We start from the raw sequence: 14,217 nt of genomic DNA, 5'->3' as shown, positions 1-14,217 counted from the left end.
AGGCTCTAGACAGACCCACTGGGCCAGGTCCCCATTCTGCAAACAAAAAGGAGAGCTGGAGATAAAGGGAGAGTGTTCACTCGTGTTCACTATATATCCACTGGTCCCTTTTGAAGTTGGTATCATGTGCATTTATTTTATTTTTAATTTAAAGAACTCAATCATTTGTTGTATTTTGATGCTGGGTATGAAAAAAACAGTAACAAATATTGTCTCTGACTTTTGAATTATGCATGCCAAATGCAAGCAATAGCAAAAAGTGCTTTAGAGGAAAAGCAAAACAAAAAGCATTAGCCACCCTGGCTGGTTTGGATCAGTGGTTAGAGTTGGCCCGTGGACCAGAGAGTCCTGGTTCAGTTCCTGCTAAGGGCACGTACTTTGGTTGCAGTTTGTCCCCGGCCCTGGTTGGGGTCGTGTGGGTGGCAACCACTCGATGTGTCTCTCTCACATCAATGTTTCTCTCTCTCTTTCCCTCCCACTCTCCTTCCCACTGTCTGAAGATAAATGCAAAAAATAAAAAATAAAAAAAAATGACCTCGGATAAGGATAAAAAAGAACAAAAAGCATTAGCCATCAAAGAGTCCTATTTAAAAAATTTCAGAACATTAAGAAAAATGACTAACAATCTATGAGACAAATAGCAAAAATCATTTAAAGTGATATGTGATTATATATTCTCCCAAATTCTACAGCTTGGGACCAAAGTCCATATATAATTGAAACTCTGGCCCTCTTTGCACTTTGTTAAATATTGGACCCTTGTACTTGAGTTGACTGTTTTTTTCCTGGTTGGGGGAAGAGTAAATAGAAACTGCAACTGGGACTGGGGCCAGTTTTAGGGTGTTTTTTTCCTTTTTCCTATGAAGACATCAAGAGAAATAACTAATTTTTCTGATGTTCTGAGAAGGCCTTCAAAGCCTTGTGTCTCTGGACTCCCACCTCTTCCCCAGAAGGGTGCCAATACCTATTAAAATTTCTGGAGCCTCATAAAGAGAGGAAGTAAAAACAATGCTTTACCAAGCTCTCTCCCCCAAGGGATAGACTCCCTGGCCTGACTCTAAGCTCGTGTTTTCCTGCTCTAAAGATCTTGACCATAGTCACCTCACTATGATTCCTAAAACAGTGCTTTTAATTTCATTCCTTTGTTTAAGACATTTTTCTTATTTGTTAGGTGTTTTTGTAGTTTGACATTTTCTCAGGTGATCCTAATAAAACTCCTACTTCCTACTTTCAGTATAATTACTAGGAATCTTCTGCTCCAATCAGCCTGACTTCCTCAGGGTCTCAAATATCCTCAGTTCAGTTTCAGCCTTGGCTTCATTTTCCCCCCAACATGGTGTGCACTTCTCTTCAACAATCCTCCCTACTCCATTCCCAAATTCCACCTCTCTATCCTATCCAAACTCTACATCCTTCACAGACTAGCTCAAATCCATTCTCTCCAAAGCCTTTCCGCCTTTCCTAGTTCCTCCCACCCTAATTAATTACTCTCTTTTCTACTCTGAAGGTTAATAATGCTCAGGGTGCACCACACCATTTTGTCCCAATACTTGATTCGGGTGTCTGGTGCCCTAACTGGTATGACTGCATGCTCCTCAATGGACCATGCCTAACTCCTACATAGTGAAGGCATTTCGCACACCTTCAGAGAAACAGTACACTTTGACTTTTAGGGTTACCACTGGTTTCACTCTCAACAATCTCAGGGATCTATGGGCATACCAAGCTTTGTTTTGGCAATTAAATTTATTTTCTGACTAATATGGAGAAGCAGTTATGTTTGAAGTGGCAACTGTCTACAATCTGCATAATGTGCCTTGATGTCTCACATGGGATATGGGGAATACAGAACCAATCAAAGAAACCTGGTATGCCCTGGAGTTTCGATATAAATTTTCATCATGTAGAGAAAACCTACGGAAAGAGAATGAGTTCCCTCAGTCAATCCGGCAAAGGGATGCCATTCTTCAGAAAAATGGCACTGTCCCAGCACCTTGACCCTGTGTCCCAACCATAGAGAACCTCATTCATAATGAGGTACTATCATATCCAGAATGAATTATTGAAGCAATAACCAACAGCTGGGGTACTTGTAAACAGCCATGTGGTAGCCAGGAGCAACATACACACAACCCACCATTAGTGATCTTGGAAACAAAAGGAAAAGGGCAAGATGACTAACCCCTTACAGACTAAAGAAAACACTGTAAGGTTTTTTGTTTTTTTTCATTTTTATCTTCAGATAGAGCGAGAAAGAGAGAGGGAGGAAGAGAGAGAGAGAGAGACAGACACATCGAGTGGCTGCCACCCACATGACCCCAACCGGGGCTGGGGACAAACTGCAACCGAGGTACGTGCCCTTAGTGGGAACCGAACCTGGAGCTCTCTGGTATGCCGGCAGACGCTCTAACTGCTGAGCCAAACCGGCCAGGGCAACACTGTAAGTTTTTGGTAAGAAAATTTATTTGGTATTACTAAATTGTATACTTAAAATGGATGAATTTTATATATGCAAATTATACCTTAAGGAAATTGTTAAAAAAACAAAAAACTTTGGTGATTTGAGCTGGAGTATTTGCATGTGGTGAAGCATCCAAAACAGTCCAGTAAGGAGAGGGTATCACAGGTTTTTATTGGAGTTTCAAGATAGAAGGCACAAAATCTCTGGCACAAAAACTGAAAATTTCCATAATAAGATAAGAGTTCATTATAAATGATAATAAAAACTACCAAAATATATATACACATAAATAAAATCCAAATACATAAAACTACTGAAATAACGAGAACCATACAGCTTGTGGTGATAGTTTCGGGAAAAAAAAAAGAAATGGAAGAGTTGGAGGTAGAAAGAAAAACAGTATTTAAGATGTGACAGCTGTAAAAGCAGAACTAATGAAAGAAGGGAAGTCTGAGAAATCGTTGCTATTGGCCAAGAAGCTTGGTTTACCACCACCAGAGTCATAAGATCTGCATTGGCACAGGTTCTTTTCAAAAAGGCTAAAGGGCATTTTTCTTTTAATAGCAAACAAGGGAAATCAGGGAACCACAGAGAAGTAAGACAACTTATTATAATGCAGAGGAAAGGAGTTTGCTGAGAGCATAATATACTGACCCAAAACAGGAGTTCAGGATAATAGTTCTAAAATTAACAGTTATGACACCAACTGTAAACTATAATTATTTCTTATTTATCTTGGTTAATCCCAACCTGGGATATTTTTTCCATTGATTTTTAGAGAGTGAAAGGGGGTGGGGGACACACTGGACAGGGCTAAAGTATTACTTTTATGTGACAGAATAAAACTGTCTATATCTTAGTTACATCTTAGAAACATGTATCTTTCATTAACCTGAGACCATATGCTATATTTCAATATAATGGGGGAGGGGAGACACATTGTCTCCCTCACAACCCTGACCAGGGCCAGGGACAAACCACAACCGAGGTACATGCCTTTGGCCAAAATTGAACCCGTGACTCTTTGGTCTGTGGGCTGATGCTCTAACCATTGAGCAAAACCAGCCAGGGCCCTTAGAACAGTTCTTGACACAGAGCAAATGTTCAACAAATGTTAGCTAATAAATTATTAATTATCTTCAAAGTTCATTTTTAAGGAATACTACCTTAGTTCATGCAACGTAAATGAGATATTACTATATGGTGATTCATATAGTAGACAATTAATGGCAGAGATTGAGAGATAAGACTAAAAAGGAGAATGCAAAAAAGTGAGAGGTGAATGTACATAAAACAATAGAAGAGGTGTTAAATCACTTTGCCCATACCTTCGTGAACATTTATCTCACCATAGTATAATCAATTGTGCAAATATCTATCTTCTCCATAGTTGTGAGGACTTTGAGGGCAAGCACTTACTAAAAAAAAAAAAAAAATTTTTTCTTTATTGATTTTAGAGAGAGAGGAAAGGAGAGGAAGAGAGAGACAGAAACATCAATGAGAGAGAACATCGACTGGCTGCCTCCTGCATGCTCCACACTGGGGATTTGCCCCAACCAGGAATCGAACTGGCGACCTCTTGTTGTATGGGTTGAAGTTCAACCACTGAACCACACCAGCCAGGTAGCAAGCATTTATTTTTAAATTGTCAGCCCAACATAGTTCCTGCAACATAGTAGATACTAAATAAATGTATAATAAAATAACAAGGGTGGGTGGATTAATAAGGTTTGAAATCAATATTGGGAGTACTTGGTTTTCCTATATCTTAATTGGACTAAGGGCAGAATCAGGAAAGACCTATTATCATTCTTTGTTTAATCGATTATTAATATTCTACACTCCCATTCTTTTTTTTTAATATATTAAAAAAAATTTTTTTTTCTTTATTGATTTTTAGAGAGAGAGGAAGGGAGAGGGAGAGAGAGACAGAAACATCGATGAAACAGAACATCAACTGGCCCCCCACTGGAGACTGGGCCCACAACCTGGGCATGTGCCCTGACCAGGAATCAAACCGGCGACCTCTTGGTGCATGGGTCGACGCTCAACCACTGAGCCACACTGGCTGGACTATTGATTTTTTTAGATAGAGAGGAAAGGAGAGGAGAAAGAGACAGAAATATCAATGAGAGAGAAGCACTGATCAGCTGCCTCCTGCACACCCCACACTGGGGATCAAGCCCAAAACCTGGGCATGTACCCTGACCAGGAATGGAACCGGCATGGGACGATGCTCAATCCACTGAGCCACACCAGCCAGGCTACCCTTCCCTTCTTGCTGAACTAGAAAATATGTTTAAAATATATTTAATTTACTTTAAAATTTTAAGTCTTTCAAATTATGATAAAACAAATTTTAATAATTTATTTTAAATATTAAAAATATTGTTGCCCTGGTCGGGTGGCTCACATAGTTGCAGCATATTCCTGTACACCAAAGTATAGCAGGTTTGATCCCTGGTTGGGGTGTGTGCAGGGGGCAGGTGATCAATGTTTCTCACATTGCTGTTTCTCTGTCTCTCTTAAAATAAATGAAGGGCATGTCCTCTGGTGAGGACTGATTAAAAAAAATAAAATAACTATATATATACACACACACACACACACACATATATATGGCTCTGACTTGCCTATTATGCCCAAAAGTTCATTCTAATGGTCAAATGGTCAGAGAGTCACAGCAATAAACAGATACTAAATAAGGAACACACACCTACTTTTTAGCTGTTAATCTGCTAGATGCAGTGCAGATACAAAAACAATACCCGACCTCCGGTACCAAAGCAAGCATGTTTGGGGATGACCAACCCTAAATCCCCTTGTCTGAGACCACCCTTACCACAAGCCCTGTGAAGTATACAGCCTAAGCAACCACACAATGATAATGACCCCTCCCTCACAATGTCTGGTACAGGGTTACCCCCAACCCAAGCAAGATAGATAAAATTCAATTCTCCAGGAATCTAGACAGCTGGGAAGCAAAACCTCAGTTGAGACATCATATATCATCCAGTCTGGAGGCAGCATAACAGCAAGCCAAAGTCACATTTAAGCTGAAGCTAAGGGGGAAAGCAGAAGCCATGAGAAAGCCAGTCTGTAAAGAAGAGAAAGGAGTAGGGCGAGGGGGAGGGGGAGGGGGGATGAGGGAGGGAGGCACTTGTCTCAAGTGCAAGATTAGAGAACGCAACAAAAACTCAGTAATCAAGATAATCAAATTAATGTTCTACAAGGCAGCAGAGAAGCACAGAAAGAAGCTGAAGAGAGTGCATGCAGGACAAAGACGGAGGAAGGAGAACAGGGACTTTCCCAGTGCCTGCCAGCCCTGGCACCATCCCTTCCAGCAGGCCAGCCTAAGTGGGTTTGTGTTCCGAGAGCTAAGAATCTTGACAAACACTCTATCTGGGAAAATGAGACAGGCACATAAAACTTAAAGAAAAATAAAATCAAGGCAATATATAATTAACTGACAAAAATGGTACTAAAGCCCAGCTGGTGTGGTTCAGTGGACTGAGCATCATCCTATGGACTGAGAGGTCTTGGTTCGATTCCCCATCAGGGCACATGCCTGGGTTTTGGGCTTGATCCCCAAGTAGGGGGCATGCTGGAGGTACCCGATGGATGTTTCTTTCTCACGTCAATGTTTCTCTCTCTCTAAAAAGTCAATAAGAGCCCCAGCCAGTTTGGCTCAGCGGTTGAGCGTTGGCCTGCAGACCAAAGAGTCCCGGGTTTGGTTCCTGCTAGGGGCACATACCACAAAAAATAAATAAATAAAAATAAAAAATCAATAAGAACATATATATTTTTTAAATGGTACTGAAATTAGTGCTACAGAAGTTCAGAAATCATATGCATGTATGCATAACCAATGGACATAAACAACAATGCTGCAGGGGCAGGATGGGGAGGAGGGTGTGTGTGTGGGGAGAAACATCTGTAACAAAAATAAATTAATAAAAATTGAAAAAAAAAAAAAGTTCAGAGATCAATGTGGGTGGTCAGGGAAGGAAACATTTAGCTAGAAAGAGTTGGGAAGAAGCATATACTAAGCAAACAGATCAAAGTACATGGGAAAGGAGCCAGGGAAAGAAGATGAAAAGTGAAGGGGAAGGAGCGATTCTCGCACACCTGGTATTATAGCCAAGGACGTAAATACAGCTCCATGCTTTTCTGCCTCCGGCATGTTCAAATCTTTCAGTGACAAGTTCAAACATTTCTATGAAGAGGTGTCCTACTCAAAAGAAGGGATAGGCTAGAAGTAAGGTTGTGGCCATGGAAAAAGAAGAGCCCTAGCAGGAGGGAAGGCTAAGGGGCTGAAAGCAGGGACAAGTGCTATTCTCTGGTGGAGAGCAAACTATACCCAGGAGTTCACTTGGGATGCTTTCCTATGTCTTAGGAGAGTAGGTTGTGACATGATTTGATAAGGAGGAGTAACAATGGGGGCTCAAGAAACTAGAGGCAGGTGTAGAAGGTGTGTTGATGACTAAAAAAAAGGGCCAACCTGCACCAACTGCCTTGCAGAGGTAAAAATATGCAAATCTGTTGTGGTCCATTTCTGTGCATATTTCTGTGATTTTCTCTAAGAAATAGTAAATCTTAGAGACAAACAGCAGAAAAATAGGAGGTAGGATTGGGTAGAGAGCCTTGACTTTCAAACAATCACATTATTATTGATATTTCCCAATCGAATCAAACTTCCTTACTCATATCCCCAACCCATCCCACCCACTCCCACTTTCCTGCCATAGCACCCCAGTGACCATATTAAAGAGAGAGGAAAAAAAGGGCAGTATTTAAGAATACTAACTTGAATCCACCATGGACAAAAATAAATCTTAGTGTTAATCAAATCTTGCCATGTTTGCCCCAGGGTAAGGGGTGCTGGAACAGATGTCAGGCTCAAATGTATACATTTGAGGGGCCTCCCTTCTTTTCACTGGTATGCATATCAAGTAAATATTCTTTTTATTGCTGATGTTAATCTTCACCCAAGGATATTTTTCCATTGATTTTTAGATAGAGTGGAAGAGAGGGGGAGAAAAAGAGAAATATAGATGTGAGAGAGAGATATCCTCCCGCATGACCCCAACCAGGGGGTGGGGATCGAATCTGCAACCCAGGTATGTGCCCTTTACCAGGAATCCAACCCAAGACCCTTCGGCCCTCAGGCGGACACTCCAACCACTGAGCCAAACTGGCCAGGGCTCAAGTAAATAGTCTTTAACAATTCCTCATTAAAATGATAACCCAGGGAGAGAAAATATGTTTTGGTGATAATTTCCAAAATATCTTACTTTATAATTATGATTAATAATATCCTGTTCAGCCCTGGCCAGTTTGGCTCAACGGTTAGAGTGTCGGCCCACGGACTGGAGAGTCCTGGGTTCGGTTCCCGCTAAGCTAAGGGCACATACCTCGGTTGCAGTTTGCCCTGGCCCCAGTTGAAGGCATGTGGGTGGCAACCACTCGCTGTGTCTCTCTCATATCGATGTTTCTCTCTCTCTCCCTCCCGCTCTATCTGAAGATAAATGCAAAAATGTCCTCGGGTGAGGATAAAAAATAATAATAAATAATAATATCCTGTTCAAAGGGCTTGCTCTATGCAATAGGCTAAAAGACTACCTATAAGTCTATATATATATATATATATATATATATATATATATATATATATATATAAAGTCTATATACATATTAAATGTATACCTATTAGACAACTGCTACTGGTTAAAAAAAGTTAACTAAAAGTTCTAGGAATGAACTGCCTTAAACACCAGAAAACACTTTAAATAACTTCAACTTGCGATCATGCCCTCATTCACTCTTGTCCACCTATCCCTCATTTTCTCCCACACAATTCAGGAACTGTGTTCACTTGTATGTACTGACAGCAGTGTTTAGATTTACCCAGATATGAAACTGTTATCTCTGTGCATCAGTTACCTTAGTTTGTAAGTTTGTCTTGGTGTGTTTGTGTTCTTTCTTTAGTAAGTATGTGTAGGTGTTTGAGTGTATGTACCGAGGGAGTATGTATCTTTACAGGTAAAAAAGTGTACACACCTGTGAAGGAATTTTGCTTGCATTTCAGTGATTCTCAAATGAACTTTGTTAAGTGTATAAGGGCGTAAGAAGACAGTCACAAAAAGCTACATATTGTATGATTTCATTTATATAAAATGTCTAGAATAGGCAAATTAAAACTGTAATAAGGTACCATTTTACATCTTCTATTGTGGCTACAATAAAAATGTCTGACAACACTAAAAACTGGTGACATTAAAAATGTGGAGCAAAAAAAAGCCCTGGCCAGGTGGTTCAGTTCGTTGAAGCGTTGCCCTGTACACCAAAAGGTTTCTTTCAGGTTCAACTCCCAGTCAGGGCACATACTAAAGTTTCAGGTTCAATCCCAGGCCGTGGCACATACAATTGGCAATCAATAGATGTTTCTTTCTCTCCCTTCCTCTCTAAAACCAATGGAAACATATCCTCAAGTGAGAAAAACAACAACAATAACAAAAACAAAACACAAAAACAATGTGGAGCAACTGGAACTCATATATAAGCCACTCTGGCTTTTGTTTTTGTTTTTTAATATTTTTTCTTTATTGATTTTAGAGAGAGAGGAAAGGGAGAGGGAGAGATCGAAACATTGATGAGAGAACATTGACTGGCCGCCTCCTACATGCCCCCTCAAGGGGATTTGGCCCACAACCCAGGCATGTGCCTTGACCGGGAATCGAGCCAGTGATCCCCTTGGTGCATGGGTCAACACTCAACCACTGAGGCACACCGGCCAGGCCACTTTGGCAGTTTTTAAATAAAGTTAAACATACATCTACCTGAAGACTCAGTAATCCCACTTCTAGATATTTATCAAACAAAATGAAAACATATATCCATAAGAGACTTGTAAGAGAATGTTCATAACAACCTTATTCATAAGAGCCCAACTTGGAAATAACCCAAGTATCAGTCAAGAAGGAAATAGATAAATTGGAGTATATTCATACAACAGAGTATTATTCAGTGATTAAAAAAAAACCCAAAAAACCAAGCCCTGGCTGGTTTGGCTCAGTGTTAAAGCATTGGACCAATGATGGAAGGATCAAGGGTTTGATTCCCGCTCAAGGGCATGTACTTGGGTTGCAGGTTTGATTCCTGGCCTCAGTCCCCAGGCAGGGTCATTTGGGAGGCAACCAATTGATATATCTCACATGATGTTTCTCTCCACCCCCACCTTATACTCTATCTAAAAAATCAAGGCAAAAATATCCTTAGATAAGGATTAACAAAACAAACAAACAAAAAAATACCACTGATACATAAAACACATATAAATCTCAAAAACAATGTTACATGAAAGAAGCCAGACACAAAAAAGCACAAACTACTATATGATTCCACTTAAGTGAATGAAGTCCACGACTAGGCAAAACAAATCTATGGTGTCAGAAATACTGAGTCAAAGTGGTTGTCTTTGGAGGAGGGTGGGTGAGGGACATGGCTGGAAAGGGACATGAGGGAACTTTCTATGGTGATAAAAATGTTTTCTAGCTTGTTTTGGTAGGTTACATTGAATACAATTATCAGAACTCCTTGAACTAGACACTCAAGATATGTGCATTTTACTGAATGTTAATTACACCTCATAAAAAATACAAGTTGGACTCTGCTTCAAGGCATAGGTTAATGATTTTGTTTCAAATGCAATCTACATTGCTACACATACATTTTCAATTTTTTGCCATTTTTTATTATTCTCGTCTCTATTCCTTCATTATTACAAAGAAACTACGTAATGGATTACACACACATATGAGTAGATAGATATAAGTATGTGTCCATGTTTGATTTTTCTTTTATTTATTTATTTTTATCCTCACCTGAGGACATTTTTTTTTGCATTTATCTTCAGATTGAGTGGGAGGGAGAGAGGGATGGAGAGAGAGAGAAATATCAATGTGAGAGAGACACATCGACTGGTCGCCACTCACATAACCCCAGCCGGGGCTGGGGACAAACTGCAACCAAGGTACGTGCCCTTAGCGGGAACAGAACCCAGGATTCTCTGGTCCACAGGACAGCGCTCTAACCACTGAGAAAACCGGCCAGGGCTGATTCTTTAGGATTTCAATATATGTACCCAATGGACTGTTACAGGTCCAGTAGAATTTACTGTTTTTCTATACAATTTTATAGTTGTGATTTTAGAGGTTTGAGATAAAACTGAATGATAATAAGGCATGTAAATCAAATGTCAGCAAGAAAGGTCTATGACAGAAAGCCACTATAATAACCTAGAGAACAATGCCCTCCTCAATTATTTTAATTAAGGGAGCCCATAATTTTTTTTTTTTTTTTTGGTACGTGCCCCTAGCGGGAACCGAACCCAGGACTCTCTGGTCCGCAGGCCAACACTCCAACCACTGAGCAAAACCAGCCAGGGCGAGCCCATAATTTTTAAATTTAAGGGGACCTGAAAAGCATGAAGAAAGTCTGCCAGTTAATTTGATCTTTAAAAGTTGATAACACAGCCTAAATAACGAGCAATGTACATCAGACCCACACCTGAAAACCTACTGAGCCCTTTCCTCCTATTTTACTGGGTCCTCCTCTTTCTTCGTCTTCATCTTTCCCCTCCCTCTGTTGGTCTCTATCCAGGTATATATTTTTTATCCCTACCACCTCTCACCCTCCCTATGATATTGTTCAGATCTAATCAATTCTCATATACCCATCTCACCCCAGGTTCCAAATAAGTAAGTTTACAAAATTGTACTGTATTCTATTATAGATATGGCATATACACTGAAACAGCACAGTATAGCCTGGGAAGACAGAGATGACCAGTGAGTGGAAAAAAGATGACTTCATTTGTTTCCCATCCCCACAACTGTAAAAGATCTCTCTCTATGAACTGCATGTTTTTATTCCCCACAGATGGCTCTTACAGTGCTCTGACCTATAAACAAGTACACATGCCTAATCTCAAAGAGAGTAAGTTCCCAGACAAAAACTGTGTCTTAATGTCTGTATTTACCATGAGCCTAAGACAGTGCCTTGTACAGGATGAGTCAAAACACAAGTTGAATCAATGAACTATTCAATTAATGTAAATGAAAACAGTTGAGGGTGGAAGAGAGGAGAAAACACTAAAAGGATTCAGCACAGAGAAAAAAGGGAAGGAGAAAGAGTAGGGAAAAACAAACAAAAACAAAAAAACTTGTGAAAGCAGTTATTTTTGTTAGAGTTAACAGGATTATTTTTGAAATGAGACTTGGAAAAAGCCATCACCATGCATCTATTATCACAGCTATCAGCACCTATCTTTAAACTATCATTATAAACACCTTAAAGCATCTCCCAACACTTGGTCCTCAGTGTGGTCTATGATAGCAACTATGGCATTCCCTATCTGACATGCAGGTTCTAGGGCCCCACTTCAAACCTTCAAGATTCTGGGTGATTTGTGCATGTTAAAGTTTGAGAAGCACCTTCGTACACCATTCAAGTCCTTTCTGTTGTACAGAACCTTTGTTTTATTTAAATGAACCTGTAGCTGAGACTTGAAAAATCTGATTAGAGTGAAACTGATCATTTAATGGGATTTGACCCTTATATATTTAACTTCAGGTGAAGCTAATTACAGAGTGATTTGGCCTGAAGGGTTTGTAACAAAATTTTGGAATTAGTCATAAAAATACGATTAAAAGAAATCGAGCAGGTTAGTAACAGCCTCCAGAACTCATTTTTGTTCCTTCATGCCTAGCATGGAGTTACAATGACACATGTGGCCAATGTTTCCTGGATGAATAAAGAATTTTTAAAAATCGGAGGTGTGTTTGCCCAGCTGGTGTGGCTCAGTGGCTTGAGCATCGTCCCATGGACTTCGAGGTCCCGGCTGGATTCCGGGTCAGGGAATTTGCCCGTTTTCAAGCTCAATCTTCAGTGGGGGGTGTGCAAGAAGCAGCTGATCAATGTTTCTCTCTCACATTGATGTTTCTATATCTCTCACCCTTCCTCTCTCTCTAAAAAAAAAAAATCAATAAAGACATATTTTTTACAAAATCAAATGTTTAGAGCTGGTCCAACAACCTCATTTTAAAGATGAGCATGCTAGAAATCCTGAGAGGTTCAAAAGTAAGCAAGCTGAAAGAGTCAGAATATATTGGATCTGACATTTTAATTCCCTTTTTGTTCCTTTTGTAGGAATGTGTTAGAAAGGGGATTCTAAGTATTATAATAAAACGACAGAGGACTCTCAAAGAAGTGATACGGTAAAACGTGCCTGGGACTAGGAAGAGACTAGCACAAGTAAATGAGCTGGACAAAACTATTTTTCTAAGCTTTTTTTTTTTTTTTTTTTTGACAAACCAATTAATTAATCAGTTTAATCTGCCAAAAAAAGAATCTAAAGGATTCTCAGAAAAAGAAACATGAGCTGCATGAAAATGTTACAAACCAAGGGAGACTGCACATAACTAATTTAAATCTCCACAGGCTTATTTCCTGTTCAAGTATGACCTCCTGCGATAAGTTTTACAGCAGTGTTCATTACCAGATGACTTTTGGTTTTAAGACAAGCCAAGGGCAAGTTGGAAACTCGAGTCTTAACTAAACATAAAACAACAACAAAACCCAAAAAACCTGCGGCTGTTTCTCATTTGTTTCTAATCAGAATGCAGGCTTGCAGAGGAAACATACCAACCAACCTCCGGAGGCAAAAATATAACGATCCAGTCACGTACTCAAAAGAAACCGATGCACAAACTTCACAGCTGTATCCGGCTGTGCTGCACGGGAGCTAGGAATTTATTCTAAGACAGAGCAGATAGATCAAAACGGCGAATGCAAGACAAGCCAGATTTCAATTAAAAAAAAAAAAAGAAAGGGTGTGCCCTAAGGGTTTTTTTTTTTCCTTCCGACTTGCAACAAGCAGAAAAGCCTTTGAAGAAGTATTGGTGAGAAAACCCTTTTAAGACGATCGTCCCCCGAGACACGCCTGGCTGGGGTGGAAGAGGCGGGGGACACCGCGAGCTCGCAGCGGGCGCGGGCTGCGGCGGAGGGGAGGGGGCCGGTCCCAAACCCGGGGAGGCCGGGCCCCCAAGTGATTCATCAACTTAAGGTTCGCGCGCCTCCACCCCAGGCGACGCCCAGCGCGCCCCACGGCCCCCACCCAGGCCCTGTCGCCCCGAAGCAGCCCTCAGCGTCCCCGCTCCCTGAAAAGGACCCATAGGGAACGAGACCCGAGCTGGCGGCTGGAAGGCAGCAACCTCTCCCTCTTCAGCCACCATGGCCGGTGCGACTCCCTGCCCGCGCCCACAGACGGACTTCCTGGAAAGCACCAGACTGGACTTACCTGACCGGCGCCCGCCGAGGCCACCGACTCTTTCACGGACCCGCGGGGACTGCCTGCAGCTCGGTTCCTAGCACCCGCTGGTCTGCCTACGTCTGCCTCCCAGGGAGTTGCCGGATCCGCACGCCAGCAGCACCCCCAACTCGACCGCGCTGTCTGTGCGGCTGGTTCCCATTCCGTCACCCACGCGCCTGCGCACTCCCAGGTCGCAGGGCACGCTGGGAATAGTAGTCCGAGCGAAGAGGGAGAAACTTAGCGCAGGACCCTGGTCTTTACAGTCCGCAAGACATTGGCAGCAGCTGCGGATACCAGGCCTAAGCAGCAGCTAGAGGTTCTTTGGTAGAGATTTTGTCTTTACTTTGACTTTTACTAAACAGGCACTCATGGCAGGACTTGTATG

At 41.2% G+C, this 14,217-nt stretch overlaps 1 protein-coding gene across 4 annotated transcripts in view; it reads right to left on the bottom strand.

Moving 5' to 3' along the window:
• The window catches only part of TMOD3 (tropomodulin 3), an 81,867-nt gene extending 67,850 nt beyond the window's left edge, over positions 1–14,017 (bottom strand). The window contains exons 1-2 of one of the 4 annotated variants that reach the window (XM_036263903.1): positions 13,821–13,983; positions 3,790–3,879 (exon numbers count right to left, since the gene is read on the bottom strand). The gene's annotated coding sequence lies outside the window, so the exon portion shown is untranslated. Of the gene's footprint in view, positions 1–3,789; positions 3,880–13,165; positions 13,187–13,209; positions 13,231–13,820 lie in introns of those variants that run through there. The other 3 variants (XM_036263894.1, XM_036263926.1, XM_036263918.1) reach the window with 3 other exon arrangements.
• Positions 14,018–14,217: the final 200 nt, after the last annotated feature.

This window comes from Molossus molossus, unplaced genomic scaffold (genome assembly GCF_014108415.1).
Source record: "Molossus molossus isolate mMolMol1 unplaced genomic scaffold, mMolMol1.p scaffold_m16_p_1, whole genome shotgun sequence".
NCBI lineage: Eukaryota > Metazoa > Chordata > Mammalia > Chiroptera > Molossidae > Molossus > Molossus molossus.
The sequence above is the reverse complement of the archived record's forward strand: the minus strand, read 5'-3'. Positions and strand labels throughout refer to the sequence as shown.